The following is a 21,074-nucleotide window of genomic DNA, read 5'->3' as shown; positions in this document are numbered from 1 at the left end:
TATTACTGTATCCCTTCAACAGTTTGCCTGTGGCATAGTCATCATGAATGCCTGAATAGACAAATGGAAAATGAATGTAGGACTGATCAAGAATGGAATTTAACAAGGCGCATGTTACAGAACAAAGAAAGAATGATGCCACGTGGTATGGAATAAAAATCGTGTTTGCAGACAGAAAGCAAACCCTCAGAGATGTAACCACCCAGCTGGCCGTGATGTAGACAGGGGAAGGAATAAGACAAGGTGTATGTGTTGGTGATGATGTTAGTGTAATCCTTTAAAGCCATTATATGTGGTACTGGCCTGGAGTGGGTTCGTAGGTAAAGACACTCATCTAGAATAAGGGCATCCACCTTTATTCATGCCTCTGAAAGGAGTTAAAGAAAGCCCCTTACACATGATCTCCTAAAAGGAGTCTTAGCAAATCCCATGGTCTCCCTTCTTGTCCATCTGTCTTCCATGCCCAGGAGCCTTTGCCTCTTTATACCCCGATTTCTGTCCAATCCAAGGCCGCCTGGACCCCCATCTTCCTCTCATTTCCCCATCACTCAGCCTCCACTCCCGCTACACTCCTCTGCTGTTCTTGGGCACAAAGTTTCCTTTCTATTCTGACCCATTTTTCAGGAGAAAACTTTCTTTGCCCTTTTTTCCCCTCAGAACGCCCATGGTAGAGGAGGAGTTCACAGAGGAAGGTCAAAAGGCAATGCCAGTATTCTCTGTCATGAAGTTTGAGGGTGGTGGGAAATGTTATAAACTATTACACACACACACACACACCAACAGTTTTGTTCCATCATTAGTATTAAGTATACCCAAACCAGATATCATATATAATATCAAATTTCCATACTTTTAGGCCACAAATCTCATGTTAAGAGATCAACTGAGGCAAATTAAAATTTTTAATAGTTTATGTGAACAAAATGGATTTGAATTGAACAGCACCAAACTGGAAAGGGAAGTGGGAGACATACAGAGAAAGTTGCAGAGGCCAAGTGAGGAAATTGTTGCTTGGCTACTGCTTAGAGGTTAGTCAGCTGTTTCTGATCGGTTGTCCCAGCTCTTTGGTTTCATGACCTTGAGGGCTTTATGGGCTTAGGTTTTGGTTTGCTTACCTCTGCTGCCATGGCTTGAGGGCCACCTCCATCTAAGGGGTTCCTTGTTTACTTAATTCAACAGTCAGATGTGCAGAAAATGAAATTTTATGTTTCTGTGACTCAACTCAGAGCTTGTGACTCCTGCATAAAATAGTAGGACGATAAACTTGCTAATTTGAAATAGCTTGGCTTAAAAATCAGGCACTTTTTAAAAATATATAATCTTAATCACTTAAGAATTGTCTACCTGCTCCACCCTTTTCCAATTCTTCCCAAAAGCTTTTAGGTTCGAGGGCAGCTTCGGAAACATCCACATGAGGGGGCAGGTAGAGAGATGAATTATCTACGTAACTTTGCCAGCTTCTCGTGAGATGTAACTCGTTCCTCTGGGTGTGGGCATCGGCGCCTACCCAAGCATGTAAACACTTCCACTTTCTCTGTCTACCCGGCCAGATAACCCATGTTTCCCACCCAAGCAAGAGGCCGCTTCACACGGACTGTCTGCGCCTAGCCAGCCTTCTCAGGAGAGCCTAGGAAACCTCAAAGGTCCTTCCTCCTGTGTCGGGAAGCAAGGGAGACGTGGGGCTGACTCAGACCCACAGCCATCCGGGCCCTGTTGCCATGCAGAGCACATGGCTTCTGCCAGAGTCATGCCCTTTCCTTGGGTTGTGTATTAGAATCTAAGATTCTAACCACCTCTGCTTGGGCAGCCCCACTCTCTGGTGACCCCCACCTCCTCCTTCACCTAAGGAGCTCTAAATTCCAAGGGGACAGGAGGTTGTCACAAGCAACCATCACCAAGTTCAGGGAAGCAAGCTTGACCTTCCCTACAGGCTGTGGAAAGGCTCAATGCTCTGTGTCCTTCAGCATTTGGTGTTGATAGTCAAGCCAAGATGCTCAAATTCAAAAAAGCATACCAAGTTTCAAAACTATTCTCTCTCTCAAGTATCTGGCTTTTGCCATTGGCTATTTTTGGCAGATGACTCTTCTACAAAGGTTCTTCTGAGCTCTACACTCCCTGAGCAATCAAGTACAGTCCACCTGCCTCCTATGAGTGGGGAGGGGTTAAAAAAAAATAAAGGAATAACCAAGAAGGAAGTATATTTGGATACATCCTAAAAGCATGGAGCATTTGACAAGCAGGAATTATAAATGCAAAGCCACAGATGTTTGACATAATAATTACAATGACATACATTAGTAAAATATGAACTCTTTGAGAATACGCAAAATATATAATATGAAATATTTAGCTGTATTTCCAACCGTGTTACATGGACACTAATGAAGATACACGTTTACTCCCACTTTTAATAAATTTCTAAGGAAAAAACAGAATTTACAAAACTTTCATAATGGTAGTAAATATGGTTATTCACTTTATCAGAGGGGTATCTTTGTTTGGTAGGTTTTTTTAATCACCCAAAAAAGTGCCCACCCTATTCGGATTCTGACTCAAAATCCTATGCTCCTTCTGTGCTATTTCCTCCCACTTTCCATTCTGTTGCCCAGACCGGTTCCTCTTATTTCACTTACACCTACCTTTTGTGTGATTTTTGTTTTCAATCTCTTTTCCCTGCATTTTACCTAGTGCTTTCTTTTCCTGTTGTTCTAACCTACATTAATTACAATACTATAGACAAAAACACCGAAATATAGAAATGTCATTCAAATTGTGAAAAATTGTGTTTAACTATTAACTTTCTTCCACAAATCCTTTCTGATGGAATGTCTTAAACAACAGTGTTTGTGATAAATAAGAGGAACAAAGAGTAGTCTGTCATGATGCTCCCATCCTACCTAGAATCTGCACCATCACATTCACATGTCTCCAATGAGCTCCCAGGAAGCTACACTACTTTTAACTTCAGCCTGGGGAAATTGTTGCAAGTTTTTAATATGACTGATAATGTGATTAGACACAAGAAATGTGCTAGGCCAAAGTTGCCATAGTCTGATGATTAACATGAATTATTTATGCTATCTTATTTCTACATTGTGAGTCAGTTACCATATTGATGTTCTGATTAAATGATAACACTTGAAAGTGTTGTCTAATTAAATCCTCCCATGAGCCATGAAGGGCGATGGACCCTCCCTTCACCAGAGGAGGGACTCAGTCTCAAAGAGACTTGGGAATTTGCCAAGATCACAGGCTCCTAAGTGCTTAATGCAGGACATGAATTCACGTTTATCTGAGTTCTTTCCACTCGCCATACTAACACCAAAATCATGGTGCAGAGTTATGTATATTATCTCTCATTTTACGGGACAGATGAGCAAACTGACCAAGCAAGTTGAACTCAATTCAGATCTACCACTTACTGCTTCCGGGGGAAGAGGTGGAGGCAGGGCAGACACAGGTGGAGCGTGGGCGGGGCCAGACCTAGCAAAACTAGGAGGAGTTGGGTGGATGCATTAAGAGTAGGGCTCAGGACAGGCTGGGAGATGCAGTTGGAGGAGCTCCCTGGAAAGACCAGGAAGCCTTTGTGAGCCACATTCAAGAATGACTTCAGACTTAGTGCATAAGCAGTTGGAAGGGAGGTTTTGCACAGAATGATATAGAGTTTTTTTCTTTAGGAAGTAACTCTGGCAACTTACCCAAAATAGTCTAGAATGTGAGAAACTGAAAGCAAACCCTAAAGGAGCGTGGAGGTTGCTCTCCATCTCTAAAGAGGAAGCGGCTGCGGCCAACACAAGTTGGCTGCTGCTTTTGACATTGCTTTCCTAGAACCTGAGTACATTTTCACTAGGAAATATACATTATGAAATATACAAAATACATGTGGAATACAACACAAAGTTTTTGTTTAATACCCATGTGCCGCAAACTACAGAGCCCACGAGCCCTGGCGTCTGCGCGCCACAACTAGAGAAGAGAAAACCCGCACGCCACAACTAGAGAGAAGCCCACGGACCACATCGAAGAACCTGCATGCCGCAACGAAAGATCCCACATGCCTCAAGGAAGATCCTGCAACTAAGACCAGATGCAGCCAAAAATAAATTAAATAAATAAATAAATAAATAAATAAATAAATAAATCTTTAAAAAAAAGATAACAGAAAACACAGTTAACAAAGGAGCGTACAATGACGGACAGTAGGTGGACAAAGTGTCCATATACCTGGTCATTTGAATCAAATAGAAGATACTGACTATCTCGAGGTATAGTCCATCCTCTTCAATCAATAAGTAGCTTTGCAAAGCAGGGCTGTTAACTAAGAAAGTATTAGTCCAGTCAACAACTCAAGAGATTCTACTCAGCAGCTGTAACCCCCCAACAGTGGAGAAGTAGCATATATAAAAATAATTTAAAATACTGTGTTCATAGGTCCAAAACCTAATAAGTATAAGAATATAATTTTACTCTATTTTAACACATTTACATTCTAATCAGTAACACTACCCATGGTAACTTTGATGCACAGGTGTACCCTGATGACTTCATTTCTAGTATTTTCCTTTAGGAATGGCACAATAAGCATAGGGTGAAATGGTGCTGAAAATTTAAGGGGCATCTTTGAAAATGCATCAAGATACTTTCAACTCTCAACACATTTTTAATCTCCCTAAAAATTGCAGAACCATAGTCATACTATCTAGAGAAATAGCTTGTGCAGAACATCTTTGAAGTCAGAATACATTATACCATTCTTGCGGTAATTATTAACTCAAGTACTAAACTTCAGATATATGACTGAAAATGGGCTCTTTTTGCAAATACTATATGCATTATAGAAAAACCATGCTAATGGCTTCTAACATGACAAGAAATGTTTTAACCACAGGTCACAGAAAGCTAAAAACAAATGCATTTATGAAAAGACAAGTGATTCACCTTTAGTTGGACCAAGTAATGTCTTTCCAATTATACAAAATAAGTTTGTATTTATTCAGTTAATGCAGATGTGTATTCTAGATTCTAAATCTAAACCCTCTTTAGGATTTTCACCATCATTTGATAACAAAGTACAACTGTGATAAAAACCACCACCAGTTTTACTGAAAAGCTAGTCTTAATTTAAAATATTTCTCTCTTTATCCCTTTCTTCCTTTAATTTTCTCTTTCTTTCCTCCTTTCCTCCCCTTGCCCTAAAAAACAACTAAGGCTCCTTAGTCTGGTGGTTCCATAGACAATATGTAGACCCCAGAGTTGCTATGGGACTCTAAAGGGTTCATGTCCTTTGAGGAAACAAAGATTTGGTGGCTGATTATACTAGGATCAGGCCCAGGATGCTTTGGAGGACTTTGTTTTATCTTAAAACTGGAAGTTTGTACTTTCTGACCACCTTCATCCAATTCCCCTTGCCCTCACCCCACCTCCGCACATCTATTAACCACAAATCTGATTTTTTTCTTCTATGAGTTTGTTTGTTTGATTGTTTTTGAAGTATAATTGACCTAAAACACAATGTTAGTTGATAGTGGCTGTATCAATTTACATTCCCACCAACAGTGCAAGATGGTTCCCTTTTCTCCATACCCTCTCCAGCATTTATTGTTTGTAGATTTTTTTATGATTGCCATGCTAAGCGGTGTGAGGTGATACCTCATTGTAGTTTTGATTTACATTTCTCTAATGATTAGTGATGTTGAGCATCACTTCATGTGTTTGTTGGCAATCTGTATATCTTCTTAGGAGAAATGTCTATTTAGGTCTTCTGCCCATTTTTGGATTGGGTTGTTTGTTTTTTGGATATTGAGCTTCATGAATGATTGTAAATTTTGGAGATTAATCCCTTGTCCGTTGCTTCATTTGCAAATATTTTCTCCCATTCTGAGGGTTGTCTTTTTGTCTTGTTTATGGTTTCTTTTGCTGTGCAAAAGCTTTTAAGTTTCCTTAGGTCCCATTTGTTTATTTTTGCTTCTATTTCCATTTCTCTAGGAGGTGGGTCAAAAAAGGATCTTGCTGTGATTTATGTCATAGAGTGTTGTGCCTATATTTTCCTCTAAGAGTTTCAGTGTCTGGCCTTACAATTAGGTCTTTAATCCATTTTGAGTTTATTTTTGTGTATGGTGTTAGGGAGCATTCTAATTTCATTCTTTTACATGTAGCTGTCCAGTTTTCCCAGCACCACTTATTGAAGAGGCTATCTTTTCTCCATTGTTTATTCTTGCCTCCTTTATCAAAGATAAGGTGACCATATGTGCGTGGGTTTCTCTCTGGGTTTTCCTGTTCCATTGATCTATATTTCTGTTCTTGTGCCAGTGCCATACTGTTTTGATTACTGTAGCTTTGTAGTATAGTCTGAAGCCAGGGAGCCTGATTTCTCCAGCTCCATTTTTCTTTCTCAAGATTGCTTTTGCTATTTGGGGTCTTTTGTGTTTCCATACAAATTGTGAAATTTTTTGTTCTAGTTGTGGGAAAAAAAATGCCATTTGTAGTTTGATAGGGATTTCACTGAATCTGCAGATTGCTTGGGTACTATAGTCATTTTCACAATGTTGATTCTTCCAGTCCAAGAACATGGTATATCTCTCCATCTGTTCGTATCATCTTAAATTTCTTTCATCAGTGTCTTATAGATTTCTGCATACAGATCTTTTCTCTCCATAGGTAGATTTATTCCTAGGTATTTTATTCTTTTGTTGCAATAGTAAATGGAAGTGTTTCCTTAATTTCTCTTTCACATTTTTCATCATTAGTGTATAGGAATGCAAGCAATTTCTGTGCATTAATTTTGTAACCTCCTACTTTTCCAACTTCATTGATTACTTCTAGTAAGTTTCTGGAGGCATCTTAAGGATTCTATATATATAGTATCATGTCATCTGCAAACGGTGACAGTTTTACTTCTTTTCCGATTTGAATTCGTTTTATTTCTTTTTTGTCTCTGATTGCTGTGGCTAAAACTTCCAAAACTATGTTGAATAATAGTGGTGAGAGTGGGCAGTCTTGTCTTGTTCCTGATCTTAGTGGAAATGGTTTAAGTTTTTGACCATTGAGAACAAGGTTGGCTGTGGGTTTCTCATATATGGCCTTTATTATGTTGAGGTAAGTTCCCTCTAGGCATACTGTCTAGAGAGTTTTTATCATAAATGGGTGTTGAATTTTGTCAAAAGCTTTTTCTGCATCTATTGAGATGATCATATGGTTTTTATCCTTCAAGTTGTTAATATGGTGTATCACATTGATTTATTTGTGTATACTGAAGAATCCTTGCATTCCTGGAATAAATCCCACTTGATCATGGTGTATGATCCTTTTAATGTGCTGTTGGATTCTGTTTGCTAGTATTTTGTTCAGGATTTTTGCATCTATATTCATCAGTGATATTGGCCTGTCGTTTTCTTTTTTGTGACATCTTTGTCTGCTTTTAGTATCAGGGTGATTGTGGCCTCATAGAATGAGTTTGGGAGTGTTCCTCCCTCTGCTATATTTTGGAAGAGTTTGAGAAGGATAGGTGTTAGCTCTTCGCTAAATATTTCATAGAATTCACCTGTGAAGCCATCTGGTCCTGGGCTTTTGTTTGTTGGAAGATTTTTAATCACAGTTTCAATTTCAGTGCTTGTGACTGGTCTGTTTATATTTTCTATTTCTTCCTGGTTCAGTCTCAGAAGGTTGTGCTTTTCTATGAATTTGTCCATTTCTTCCAGGTTGTCCATTTTATTGACATATAGTTGCTTGTAGTAATCTCTCATGATCCTTTGTATTTCTGCAGTGTTAGTTGCTACTTTTGCTTCTTCATTTCTAATGCTGTTGACTTGAGTCTTCTCCCTTTTTTTCTTTTTTTTTCTAATTGTTTACCACTTTTGTTTATCTTCTTAATGAACCAACTTTTAGTTTTATTGATCTTTGTTATCATTTCTTTTTCATTTATTTCTGATCTAATCTTTATGCTTTCTTCCCTTCTGCTAACTTTGGGGGTTTTTTGTTCTTCTTTTTCTAATTGCTTTAGGTATAAGGTTAGGTTGTCTATTTGAGGTGTTTCTTGTTTCTTGAGGTAGGATTTTATTGCTATAAACTACCCTCTTAGAACTGCTTTTGCTGCCTCCTATAGGTTTGGGGCCATCATGTTTTCATCATCATTTGTTTCTAGGTATTTTTTGATTTCCTCTTGGATTTCTTCAGTGATCTCTTGGTCATTAAATAGTGTATTGTTTAGCTTCCATGTGTTTGTATTTTTTACAGTTTTTTTCTTTTAATTAATATCTAGTCTCATAGTGTTGTAGTCAGAAAAGACACTTGACACAACTTTAATTTTCTTAAATTTACCAAGGCTTGATTTGTGACCAAGATATGATCTATCCTCGAGAATGTTCCATGAGCACTTGAGAAGAAAGTGCACTCTGTTGCTTTTGGATGGAATGTCCTATAAACATCAATTAAGTCCGGGTTGTTTAAAGTATCATTTAAAGCTTGTGCTTCCTTATTTATTTTCATTTTGGTTGATCTGTCCAATGGTGAAAGTGGGGTGTTAAAGTCCCCTACTCTGATTGTGTTACTGTCAATTTCCCTTTTTATGGCTGTTAGCCTTTGCCTTATGTACTGAGGTGCTCCTATGTTGGGTGCCTAAATATTTATAATTATTATATCTTCTTGGATTGATCCCTTGATCATTATGTAGTGTCCTTCTTTGTCTCTTGTAACATTCTTTATTTTAAAGTCTAATTTGTCTGATATGAGAATTGCTACTCCAGCTTTCTTTTGATTTCCATTTGCATGGAATATCTTTTTCCATCCCCTCACTTTCAGTCTGTATGTGTCCCTAGCTCTGAAGTGGGTCTCTTGTAGACTGTATATATATGGGTCTTGTGTTTGTATCCATTTTGCCAGTCTGTGTCTTTTGGTTGGAGCATTTAATCCATTTACATTTAAGGTAATTATCAATATGTATGTTCCTATTACCATTTTCTTAATTTTGGGGGTTTGTTATTGTAGGTCTTTTCCTTCCCTTTTGTTTCCTGCCTAAAGAAGTTCCTTTAGCATTTGTTGTAAAGCTGATTTGGTGGTGCTGAATTCTCATAGCTTTTGCTTGTCTGTAAAGATTTTAATTTCTCCATCAAATCTGAATGAGATCCTGGTTGCGTAGAGTAATCTTGGTTGTGGGCTTTTCCCTTTTATCACTTTAAATATGTCCTCCCCCTCCCTTCTGGCTTGTAGAGTTTCTGCTGAAAGATCAGCTGTTAACCTTTTGGTGATTCCCCTGTATGTTATTTGTTTTTTTTTTTCCCTTGCTGTTTTTAATGTTTTTTCTTTGTGTTTAATTTTTGACAGTTTGATTAATATGTGTCTTGGCGTGTTTCTCCTTGGATTTATCCTGTATGGGACTCTGTGCTTCCTGGACTTGATTAACTATTTCCTTCCCCATATTAGGGAAGTCTTCAACAATAATCTCTTCAAATATTTTCTCAGTCCCTTTCTTTTTCTCTTCTTCTTCTGGGACCCCTATAATTCGAATGTTGGTGCGTTTAATGTCCCAGAGGTCTCTGAGACTGTTCTCAATTCGCTCTGTGATAGTTATTTTCACTATTTTATCTTCCAGGTCACTTATCCATTCTTCTGTCTCAGTTATTCTGCTATTGGTTCCTTCTAGAGAATTTTTAATTTCATGTATTGTGTTGTTCATCATTGTTTGTTTGCTCTTTAGTTCTTCTATGTCCTTGTTAAACGTGTCTTGTATTTTCTCCATTCTGTTTCCAAGATTTTGGATCATCTTTACTATCGTTAGTCTGAATTCTTTATCAGGTAGACTGCCTATTTCCTCTTCATTTGTTAGGTCTGGTGGGTTTTTACTTTGCTCCTTCATCTGCTGTGTATTGCTCTGTCTTCTCATTTTTCTTAACTTACTGTGCTTGGGGTATTCTTTTTGCAGGCTGCAGGTCATAGTCCCATTGCTTTTGGTGTCTGCCCCCAGTGAGTCAGGTTGGTTCAGTGGGTTGTGTAGGTTTCCTGGTGGAGGGGACTGGTGCCTGTGTTCTGGTGGATAGGCTGAATCTTGTCTTTCTGACGGGCAGGACCATGTCCAGTGGTGTGTTTTGAGGTGTCTGTGAACTTATTATGATTTCAGGCAGCCTCCCTGCTAATGGGTGGGGTTGTGTTCCTGTCTTGCTAGTTGTTTAGCATGGGGTGTCCAGCACTGGAACGTGCTGGTCGTTGTGTGGAGCGGGGTCTTAGCATTGAGAGAGATCTCTGGGAGGACTCTCACCGATTGATATTACATGGTGCCAAGAGGTCTCTGGTGGACCAAAGTCCTGAACTTGGCTCTCACCTCAGAGTCTCAGGCCTGACACCCTGCCAGAGCACCAAGACGCTGTCAGCCACACAGCACCACACTGTGTTCCGAGGGGCTCGCTGTGAACAGGAAATGATGTCACCGCTTGGCCTCAGCCTCCTAAGGGATGACCTGGATGTTCCAGGGGCACCATCCAGGGCAGAGTGAGAAGAGCTCCCACACCAAGGGACGCTCCCCCCCAACCCCACCTCCACAGGCTTCACTCTTAATTTCAGATGGCAGCATAAACAGAAATAAAATGTCAGGCAGTTGGCAACACAAACAAAGTACCCTTAGGTGGCTATCTTCCTTAGAACTCAACCATGAATGATTTGAGGATGGGAGAGCTCTACAAAAGATTAAGTGGAGTATTAACTAGTTCCTGATAGACTTTTATAAGAAAAGAAAAGCATAAGCAACCTTTACTTGATCTCAGAGAGAGTGTTAGCCTTCAAGTGGACCACATGTGACTCTCAGCATCTCTGCCAATATTTGGCCCACGCTGCTTACAATTTCATGGGTTGTACAGTATAGAGTCTGTTAAATATAATTTAACACAGTTGTTAGTTACAATAGAAATTACCTGAAATCAAGACCAGTGGATAAATGGATAACCAACAGAGACCTTCTGTATAGCACAGGGAACTCTGGTGAATATTCTGTAACAACCTAAATGGGAAAAGAATCTGGAAAAGAATAGATACATGTATATGTGTAACTGCATCACTTTGCTGTACACCTGAAACTAACACAACATTGTTAATCAACTACACTCCAATATAAACTAAAAAAGACCAGTGGACTTAAAAAGGGGAATTCACATTTAATACATATGACTTCTGTGAAAGGCAGTAAGGGGCTCTTTCACATCCATTAGTTTTGTCTAATCACACCAAAAACCCTGGGAGGGACTTTTACTAATCTCCATGTTCTGGAAGAGGGAACTGAGAAGTGACAAGACCTACTGAGAGTCCACAAGGGCACACTGGGAACTTCCAAGACACCCTCCCTGCCCAGCAGCAGGCACACTCAGCCTGTGCTGGACATGGGGGTGCAGGTGTAGGAACCAAGCGTTGGGAACTGCTATGGTCTGCAGTTGTGGTAACTCCAAGAAGAGGCAGAATCAGGAAAACACTACTTTCAGATTTAAATGAGCCTGTTTGAATTTTTGCTGAATAATACATAGCTGTAGGGAAAAACTTTAAAATTAAGCCCATGGTATATGTCATTCACAAAATAACAGCCACCTGGGAATTCTAAAAAGGAAGCAGTGGCCACTTAATCTGTAGCCTGCAGATGTGCAGTTGGCTAACAGTCCCTGCTCTGAGCTGCGCCATAATGGCATTTAGAAGCCTGCTTATTGTATATCCTCCCAAAAAGGTAATGTCCCCACTATGCATCGTGAGGCATTTGTGTCACGTCCAATAAAACTTTGTCCAACTCTCATAGCCTTTATGCCTTTGAAATTGTCCTTTGACTTGAAGATGGAAAAAAATATCACTTGGAAAAATATTTTCAAAGATGGAAAAAAAATCACTCCAAAATTAGACTCCAAGTCATAAACACACAGATGATATGGAATGACATATCTTATAAATAATATTTCTGGCATTTAAAATTCTTTGTGTCTCACACCCATAATTCTGAGAAAGCTTAAAGCACACATGAAACACACACACACACACACACAAACACACGGTATCCAGGTAATTTCATATTTACTTAAAAACTGTGTGGGTATGTGTCCAAATACCAGGCAGATGGGAGTGAGTTAAATATTCTTCAAATAATAAAAATTCTAGGGAATTCTCTGGAAGTCCGGTGGTTAGGACTCAGCGCTTTCACTGACATGGCCCAGGTTCAGTCCCTGGTTGGGGAACTAAGATCCTGCAAGCCACGTGTCTCAGCCAAAAAATAAAATCTAAAACCTGGAAACTTTACAAACGGTTTCAGCTACAATAAGTTTAAAAGATTAAAATACTTACCAAGCTTTTTTTATTGTACTTTGAAAATTTTCAAATCTACAAAAGTAGTACAATGAATACCCATATACCTTTCCCCTGGATTCACCCATTAATATTTTCCCACATTTACTTTTTCTCTCTCACCAAACTCACGCACATGCATATGTTTTCTTGCTGAATGATTTGAGAGTAAGTTGCAGACATCATGACTCTTCCCACCTAAGCATTTCAGCCTGGATCTCCTAAAAACTACATTCTCTTAGCCCCCATATGATGACTAAATTCAAGAAATTTAACATTAATAAAATAAGACTATCTAATATAACGTCCATATTCATATTTCATCAATTTTCCTAATTACGTCCTTTATAGAAAAAAATATATTTTTCCTAATCCAGGCTCCAGCCAGGATCACACCTTGCATTCAGCATCCTCAGCTCTGTAGCTTCCTTTAATCTGGAGACAATGACGCGAGTTTTGAAGAACGTGGGCCAGTTGTCTTATAGAATATTCCTCAATTTGGGTTTGTCTGATGCAAACACAAGACTGTTACAGAAGTTGTCATAGAAATACACCAGAGGAAAGCTACCTGCTGTGTTTGGAGTCTGATCTCTTGGTAAAGCATCTCCTCACATTTTCAATTCTTTTTCTTTAAAATTGTGACTCACGGGACTTCCTGTTTTAACCTGTCCCTTATTCTTCTAATTGTCTTCAGACAATCTTCAAACAGAGACTTGCATTTATCTATCCTAATTTTCAAGGTCATCTCTGAAGCCTTAACCCTAACCCGCACTTTCCCTTCCCTGGTTGGCAATCATTTCCAGGGTTCCTTCACCCTCGGAGCTCTGATGTTCCCCTCCAGGTAGCGAGCCTGCATTTCTGTTTTCATCCATCCCCTCTCTATCAGTGAGAAATGCACTCTACATGCAACAAAGAGAAAGACCAATCATCAGTGGGTTAAACAAATAAGAATTTATTTTTCTCACATAAACAATCCAGCAGAAAGTGTTTGCTGACACCAGATCAGCTGTCCAGCCATGCCATTAAGGTCCTCGGCTTTTCCTGTATTTCCCAGTCCACCATCCTTTGTGCTGGTTATTATGTTCCAGGCTTATCTCCTAATTCATGGAAAGATGGCCACTGTCGCTCCAGACATCAAGTCCATGTTCATAGCAGGACGAAAGGGAAGAGTGGCATGTAGCTCCATCTTTCCCTGTTAGCTTTCCCAGAAATTCCTTTAGAAGACTTCTGCTTCTTAGATCTCATTGGTCAGGATTTAGTCCCAGAACCGTGCTTAATTGCCAAGGCAGCAGGAAAAGTGGGAAACAAGAGTAGCCTTATTGTTGAAGCCAGGCATCTCCTCAGCCGGGACTGAAGGCATTGAGAGGCAAAGGGGAAATGGACAACAGGTGGGCAACATGCAGATTCTCTGGCTCCTCCAACGCTATGTAGATTTACTCATTCTCTCCTGCTCAATTTTATTCTAGATGCCTTCTCAATTTTTCTTCATTTATCTTCACTCCCTTCTACATCCACTTGAAAAATGAACTTTCACACAGTTTTATTATCACTTCATCTTCCTCCTAGAGTCAAATAATATTACAACCACTGGTACTGTCTCCACCTTTGACAGGAAAAGAAAGCTGAAATCCGGCAAGGTGAAGACCCTTGCCCAAATTCACCCATCAGTTGAGAGGCACACCCAAGAATAGAACATAACTCTACTATCAGCATTGTCAGATCTGCCGCTCAGAATACATGGTGCCTATGTTCCACTCTGCTCTGTTTGGACCCTCTTGCCCATACCTTGGACATTTAAATATAAAATTCTCCATGAGGCTTCATCAATCCAGTTGTTTGTTTCTGGAAACTTCTCCAAAAAGCAAAAATAATGAGAAAACCTTATTTTTCCCTTTTTACTTTTTTAATTTACTCTCTAAATATAAAGGAGGGACAAGTGGGGTGATAAACTATTGTCTTCCTTGGAAATCATTGCTCCTCTGAATCCTGAGTCTGAATTTGTAGAGCTTCCATCTCCAATACGTCTGTCAAGTAGCAATGGGACCATGTCTATTTAGATGCATCATTCTTGTCTTTGGCCTTGTTGGGAAACATCTTGGGGCACCCAGAGCAACACAAACATAAAATACCTTTATGAAGCAGCCAGCATCTCATCCCTGCACTGAAAGATTTAAAAGGGGGACAGTGCACCCAGAATAGAAATAGTCAGAGAGGGAGTCAGTTTGAAGGTGTAATTGACCTTGGTCTTGAAGGGTAAGACTTAGCTGATAATAAGATATGTGGCAAAACTGTCACGAGCTAAGAAAGGGAAGCACAAATATGAATGGTTTTTCAGGGGTCTTATAAGCAGGTCAATGGAGGGGGTGGGGGGACCAGTAGAGGGCAGTGGTTAAAAACACATGTTCTGAAGTTGGACAGACCTGTGTCTGAATCCCAGGTCTGCCACTTCCTAGTTCTGTGATTCCCCAAGCAAGTTACTCTTCTATGCCTTACCTTCTAAGCTGTAAGATCATGATAATATTAATAACTACTCAATGGCATTGTTACGAGGATGAAATAAAATAAGGTATGTAAAGTGCTCCATGCTAGTGCCTCAAATATAGTGAATGCTTAAAAAATGAAAGAAAAAACTACTGATCAGAGTGCAAAGGTCAATGTACTGGACTCTTAGGTTTAGGAAAGTAGGTTGGGGCCAGTTGTGGAGGCTTTGGCTCTAAGGCTAAAGTGTAATCCAAAGGAAGCCATTAAAAGTGTACCAGCCAGACATGAGCTAATCCAGACTGGAATCACAGCTGGGAGAGGGGGAGTGGAAAGGCACTGCTGGATGGAAAGCCTGTTAAGAAGATGTACAACAGCCCTTGTTTTATGGTCTTTATTTCTTGGCTGCACTACTAGTGTCATCAATGAACTGAGAAGGAATCAAATGGGATGGTTGGACAGTTGAGAAAAGAGTTGTGTCATAGTTTGAGGCCTATGCTAGAAGTGTATAAATACAAAATTTAGAACTTCCAGCTATTCTGTGTGTTGGGAAGCATGTGCACTCATTCGATATATGCTCACTGGATGTTTATTATGGCAGAATACTGAACCCTAAGCAATGTTTACAATAACATCTCACCCAACTAAAGATCACTCATCCTAGAATCTCCAAAACTTTGATTCTTGAAAACCCAGGCATTAAAAAAAGAGAAAGAAGGAAATCTTGTCCTTTATCAAGCCCTCATTCATAGCTCATTGGCTCACTTTACCAAGAGGTCTACACATAATGTCTGAGTATCTGCATTTTTAGCCATAGTAGATTTAAGTAATAAATTAGAAATGGTAATCAGAGCACTGACTCTATAGAGCAGACAGATTAATGATAGTTGAAGTGACAGCTGATAAAGAATTGTGGAGGAAAAACCATAAAAATTTGACAGGACTCCAAAAGCACAGGAGTCTGTGGTCAAAGTTATAGGAAATGAGTGCCCTCAAAGCCCCTAAGGCATCAATGTGTTACCAAGTCTAAGTTCATACTGCTGGCTGCATGACAGGCCATTAAATTGAGAGACAGGGTGTTGGGACAAGAAACAGCGACTTTATTCAGAAAGCCAGCAGACAGAGAAGATGGTGGACTCATGTCCCAAAGAAACATCTTGCCCAGGGTTTGGATGCTAGTTTATCTTATAGAATAAAGAGGGAGAGGTGAGGAGGTAAAGTGAAAAATGTGACAAGTTGTTGTAAGTCTTTCCTGGTCCAACCAGACTCTGGAGAGGAGATGTGTTCATGTCTTCCTTCCTGCAGCCATTCAGAGGTGCGCCTGGTCAGGATGTTTCCTGGGAGCTAAACACAAGTATTTTAGCTTAACACTCAGGCATGGGAGGCAGGGTTCCCAGAGATGGGCCACTGTGGACACTTTAAGCTGTAGGCAACATCACTTTAGTGATTAACTTGTAGCAAAAGCAATAGAACATAAAGGTTAAAGTAAAAGAAGCAGCTCCAATATGGAGTCAGGTTTGTTCTTCCCTGTTACAAACACAATAACCCAAATTCATAAAAGAAGGTTACTTTTGTGTTCAATAGATCTCCAAATCTTTAGAAGTAAAGCTACACCCAAAACTTGAATCAGAGATACCAGTATAGAATTTCTGACAAGTTTTTCTAAAAAAGGGAGATGAGAAATGGGGATGTACTTGGCATGGGGAAAGAAGGTGTTTTCTTCTGTCTTGTTTTTAAGAAGGGAGACACAAGAGCATGTTTCAGGAAAGAGGTGAAGACGGACGATGCTGAGAGAGAAGGGAGAACTGCTGGATCCGTCCTGCACAGGAGAGAGAGATGGAGGCTGAGCTCAGGGGAGGGACTGGATTTAGACAACGTGAAGGGGGCATGGAAGAGGTGGAGCTCATAAGGGGGGGTCCATGTGGGGATTTGTGAGGCTCCTCGGGTGGCCTCAGGAGGTGCTGGAGGCTCAAGGAGAGAAGGAAGGAAATAATCGTCTAGGAGATGGGAGAGTTCATGGGAGAGAGAACACTGCCGAGCGGCATCAAGGCCCCTCTCCCATCTCACTGGAAGGAGGCAGCAGTGTGCACGGCACATTTGGGGACCACAAACAGATCGGTTCATGGGTCAATGCTGTGTAAGTTCTGCAGTCAGACGGGAATGAGGACAGACAATAAGAAAGGCATAATTCTTAGGAAACTGAGTGTCCAATTCATCTGGCCCAGCATAAGTTATGAGAAAGAACATTAACAAAAGATTTAAAATGAGAAACTGGACTAAGACAAGATCACGAAGGGATATTGAGTGCCTGGATTTTGTCAGGACATTGGTGTGTTTTTCTTTTGCTTTGTTTTGGTTTTGGTTTTTTTTCAGCTTTGTTGAGGTATAGACAATTGAATTTTTAAAGGTTTTCTGTGTATATCAGAGTACACACATGGCAAAATCTCAAATTTGAAGTCTAAAATGTTCCTTTAAATGGTAACTTCTTTTAAACATCTGTTTATGTTATTCATAGATTGATGGAACTAGTTCAAGCAGCCTGAAAATATTTGTGGCTGATCCCCTTAATTTTGGCAGAATATCCTTAAATTATCTATCCAATTTTTCAAAACCTCCAGAGATTCTCTTAATAACCCAATCCATTGTTTAATGGTTCTTGTAGCTAAGAAACGATTCCTTATAACTAATTTGAAAATCGTCCCTGGCATCATAGCACAGAACAAACGGCAGCCTTTTCCCCATGTTACCTGCCAAAACAACAGCAATCACAGCCTTTCAAGAGATACAACAGCTGCACTGGTCCCTCTGCTTGGCAATGTCCATCTACTTCTAAGATCTCATGAAATCAATTAGAAAATCTCCACTAGAAGATAAACAAGCCACAGGCGTAATGAATTGCCTGTCCTGCAAATGAGCGCATGTGTTCACAGGCTGCTGACACGGGATGCTTTCCCACTGGTGCTTCACCAATGCCTAATTCTGAGTTTCTCAACCTGGGCACTACTGACATTTTAGGATGATAACACTTTTGCGGGGTGACCTGTCCTGTGCATTGTGGGATACTTAGCAGCATCACTGGACTCTACTTATTAGATGCCAGTAGCACACCCCTAAGAGGTGATGATAAAAAAATATCTCCAGACTTTGCCAAATGTCCCTTTGGCTGCAAAATCATCCCTGACTGAGAGCCACTGGCTTGGTCCTACCTCGTTTCAAACGGTCTAAAGAAAACCAGCTAATTACAATCAGTGTATTTTCATCTATTGCCAAAAAACCAGATTTTCATGCATTTGAATCATCTGTAAATAGCTTCAGATTATTTTTTATTTTTTTTATTGAAGTATAGTCGACTTACAATGTTCTAGGAGTACAGAAAGGTGATTCAGTTATACACACACACATATACATATATATTATTTTTCATATTCTTTGCCATTATAGGTTATTACAAGATATTGAATATAGTTCCCTGTGCTATACAGTAGGTCTTTGATGTTTATCTATTTTATATGTAGTACTGTGTATCTGTTAATCCCAAATTCCCAATTTATCCCTCTTCCAGATTATTTTTATTAAAGAATAGTCACTTTAAAAAAAAAAGTCAAAATTTTCCCAAGGATATAAACTGAAGAGTAAAATCACCCCTTTCTCTTACCATTATTGTCCCACTTCCCTAAAACAACCACTGGCATTAGTTTCTTGTTAGTATATCAGAATTTTATAAATGATATAAATATATATCTTATACAAATAAAACCAGACTATATAGGCTGTTATTCAACATACTTTCTGTAACTCAATGATATGTATTGAATATCTTATTATATTAGTAGGTGTATATCTACATCACTTTCCAAGTTGTTGAACTGAATATCTATACAAGAATGCAGAGTTCTATAATTACATTATATATTTATTTAACAACCCCCTATTACTACTGGTATTTTTATTTATTTTGTTGTTGGATATCTGAAATAGTTATTGATAGTTAGCATTTAAAATAGAAACTATAAAATAAGTGGGTTAAATATAGGGAAAGTTTGCATTTGTACATGGTTTTTCATATTTTGTTTTTGTAAATTTTGCTTCCTAACAAAGTATTTTAGCAAACTGCCTCTATACCTTTTATGCTGTGGGTAGTTACCCAAGAAAATAGGAATACTGCATATTTTCCATAGTCTATAAAAAGGATTTCAAATGCTGGTGATAAGTCAGAGAATCCAATGAGACTCTTACCTTAGTGTTTGCAAAAGCCATGGCTATTCAGAAACACTACAAACAATTAAACAATACTCACCTCCTTTATTTGAACCTAAGTTAGCAGAACTGCCTCTAAACAGTGACTGCATTGATTCCAGACTAACCATGCTGACATTTTCCATTTTAACATTTAATGTTGTTACAGAATGAGGGTTATAATTTCACTGAGTTAGTGTTTTCCATAGAAAATGAGTTCCCTAGACACATTCGTAAGTGCTTGTGCGCTACTGTCAAGGTCTGTCAAAAAGTAAAAGCTCAGTTTTATTCCATTAGTGATAAACCCCTAGGAACTTAGCTTCCAAGATATGTTTATTGAAACCCTTAATATTTTAGTTCTGATAGAGGGATTCAAGATTTGGACACAAGCCAGGTCAGATCATGTCTCCCCCCAAAAATGATAACCAGCCCCAGCACAATCACCTCACTATATAGTTAATGAGGGCAGTTTCCTCAAAACCACATTATTAAAATGCTTCACTGTACTTCCTCTTTGGCTTTGGCCCTTGAATTACTCTGGAACCCAATTACGTAAAAGAGAAGCTATGATCACTGCAAAAAGTCTGGACCGTCTTTCCCTTTTCTGTGCACTACAGTTCCCCCAGACCCACGAAATGCAGATACGTATTTTTTAGTTATAAGGGAATGACAATAATTTGTCCTCCAGCAGAAAAAAAGAAAGCCACTGATTTTCACTCAGTACTGTGTCTCACTTGGCAACCAGTACATATAACTGTTCATCTGTTTTTCCATCCACTTAATCTCAAAGGATTTCCAGGAGAAGAAAGAGATTTAAGTGCTTCATCCAAAAATATTTCTGCTGTTGCAATTAAAATTATTAAGCATGTTTTCCAAACTGCTTCAAATTTTGACTGTAATATTTACCTGACTTCTTATGCATCAGAGTAACTTTTCAGTTAGGGTGCTTTTCAAAAAATAATAATTTATAAATTTCTTAAATTATGAGTGATTTTTGTATGAGAGTATTCAAAGGAAAACAAACTGTATTTGCAAAAAATTTAATTCAAGTATCACTAAAAGCAAGATGCACTTATACCAACATTAAGTACTAACGTATACCATGCTGACAGAGCCAGTGCCTCATCCCTGCCATGTTGTCACCGTCATCAACTGCCCCCTGCATCACGAGGGCTCTGCTAAGTGTTTTACTTCAGTTCTGAGTCTGTTGCTACCCATTCTCTGTTGAAATTATTAAGTTCCCTGTCCCAGTGCCTTACAAATTCCCACTGCAAAAATATATCCAGATATATTTAATACTTGATTTACTGTGGTCAGAAAGCCTTCAAAAACTTATTTAGAGTCTGGCGCTCAAGATGTCGAAGTGAGGAGGTAGTGGGTCCTCTGGTGCGAAATTCCGGATTTCCTTGGGTCTTCCCGTTGGAGCCGTGATCAACTGTGCTGACAACACAGGAGCCAAAAATCTGTATATCATCTCTGTGAAGGGGACCAAGGGATGACTAAATAGACTTCCTGCTGCTGGTATGGGTGACATGGTGATGGCCACCGTCAAGAAAGGCAAACCAGAGCTCAGAAAGAAGGTACATCCAGCAGTGGTAATTCGACAACGAAAGTCATACCAGAGAGAAGATGGTGTGTTTCTTTATTTTGAAGATAACGCAGGGGTCATAGTAAACAACAAAGGCAAGATGAAAGGTTCTGCCATCAAAGGACCATTTGCAAAGGAATGTGCCGACTTGTGGCCCAGGATTGCATCCAATGCTGGCAGCATTGCAGGATTCTTCGGTGTATTTGTAAAAGAAAAATATGATAATAAAAATTACTTGCTCCATGTCACTCTTCTTGACACCACCTAACACTTACCCCCTCTGTAAAATAAAACTACCCAGTGCAAAAAAAAAAAAAAAAAAACTTATTCAGAAATACATCTACTCCTAAGCCACGTATTTTCCCTGTGAGGTAAGCTTAGCAACATTTGCACTAAATCCCATATGCTTAAATTTTTCTGTCTCATCTATTCACTCCTTATCTAAAAGAGCTTGCTATCACATTTAAGACTA

The 21,074-nt window shown here is 39.3% G+C and overlaps 1 protein-coding gene and 1 pseudogene across 5 annotated transcripts in view; both read left to right on the top strand.

Moving 5' to 3' along the window:
• The window catches only part of RXFP1 (relaxin family peptide receptor 1), a gene marked incomplete at both ends in the record, with an annotated part of 100,959 nt that overhangs the window by 8,652 nt on the left and 71,233 nt on the right, over positions 1-21,074 (top strand). The window lies entirely within an intron of this gene.
• On the top strand, positions 93-20,870 carry LOC307067969 (large ribosomal subunit protein uL14-like; annotated as a pseudogene). The gene is made up of 3 exons: positions 93-217; positions 658-737; positions 20,386-20,870. The product of its transcript is annotated as a large ribosomal subunit protein uL14-like (transcript).

The sequence above is a fragment of the Hyperoodon ampullatus genome (genome assembly GCF_949752795.1).
Source record: "Hyperoodon ampullatus genome assembly, chromosome: 1".
Classification (NCBI taxonomy): Eukaryota; Metazoa; Chordata; class Mammalia; order Artiodactyla; family Ziphiidae; genus Hyperoodon; species Hyperoodon ampullatus.
Note: the sequence above shows the minus strand (reverse complement) of the source record. Positions and strands in the feature narration are given on the sequence as shown.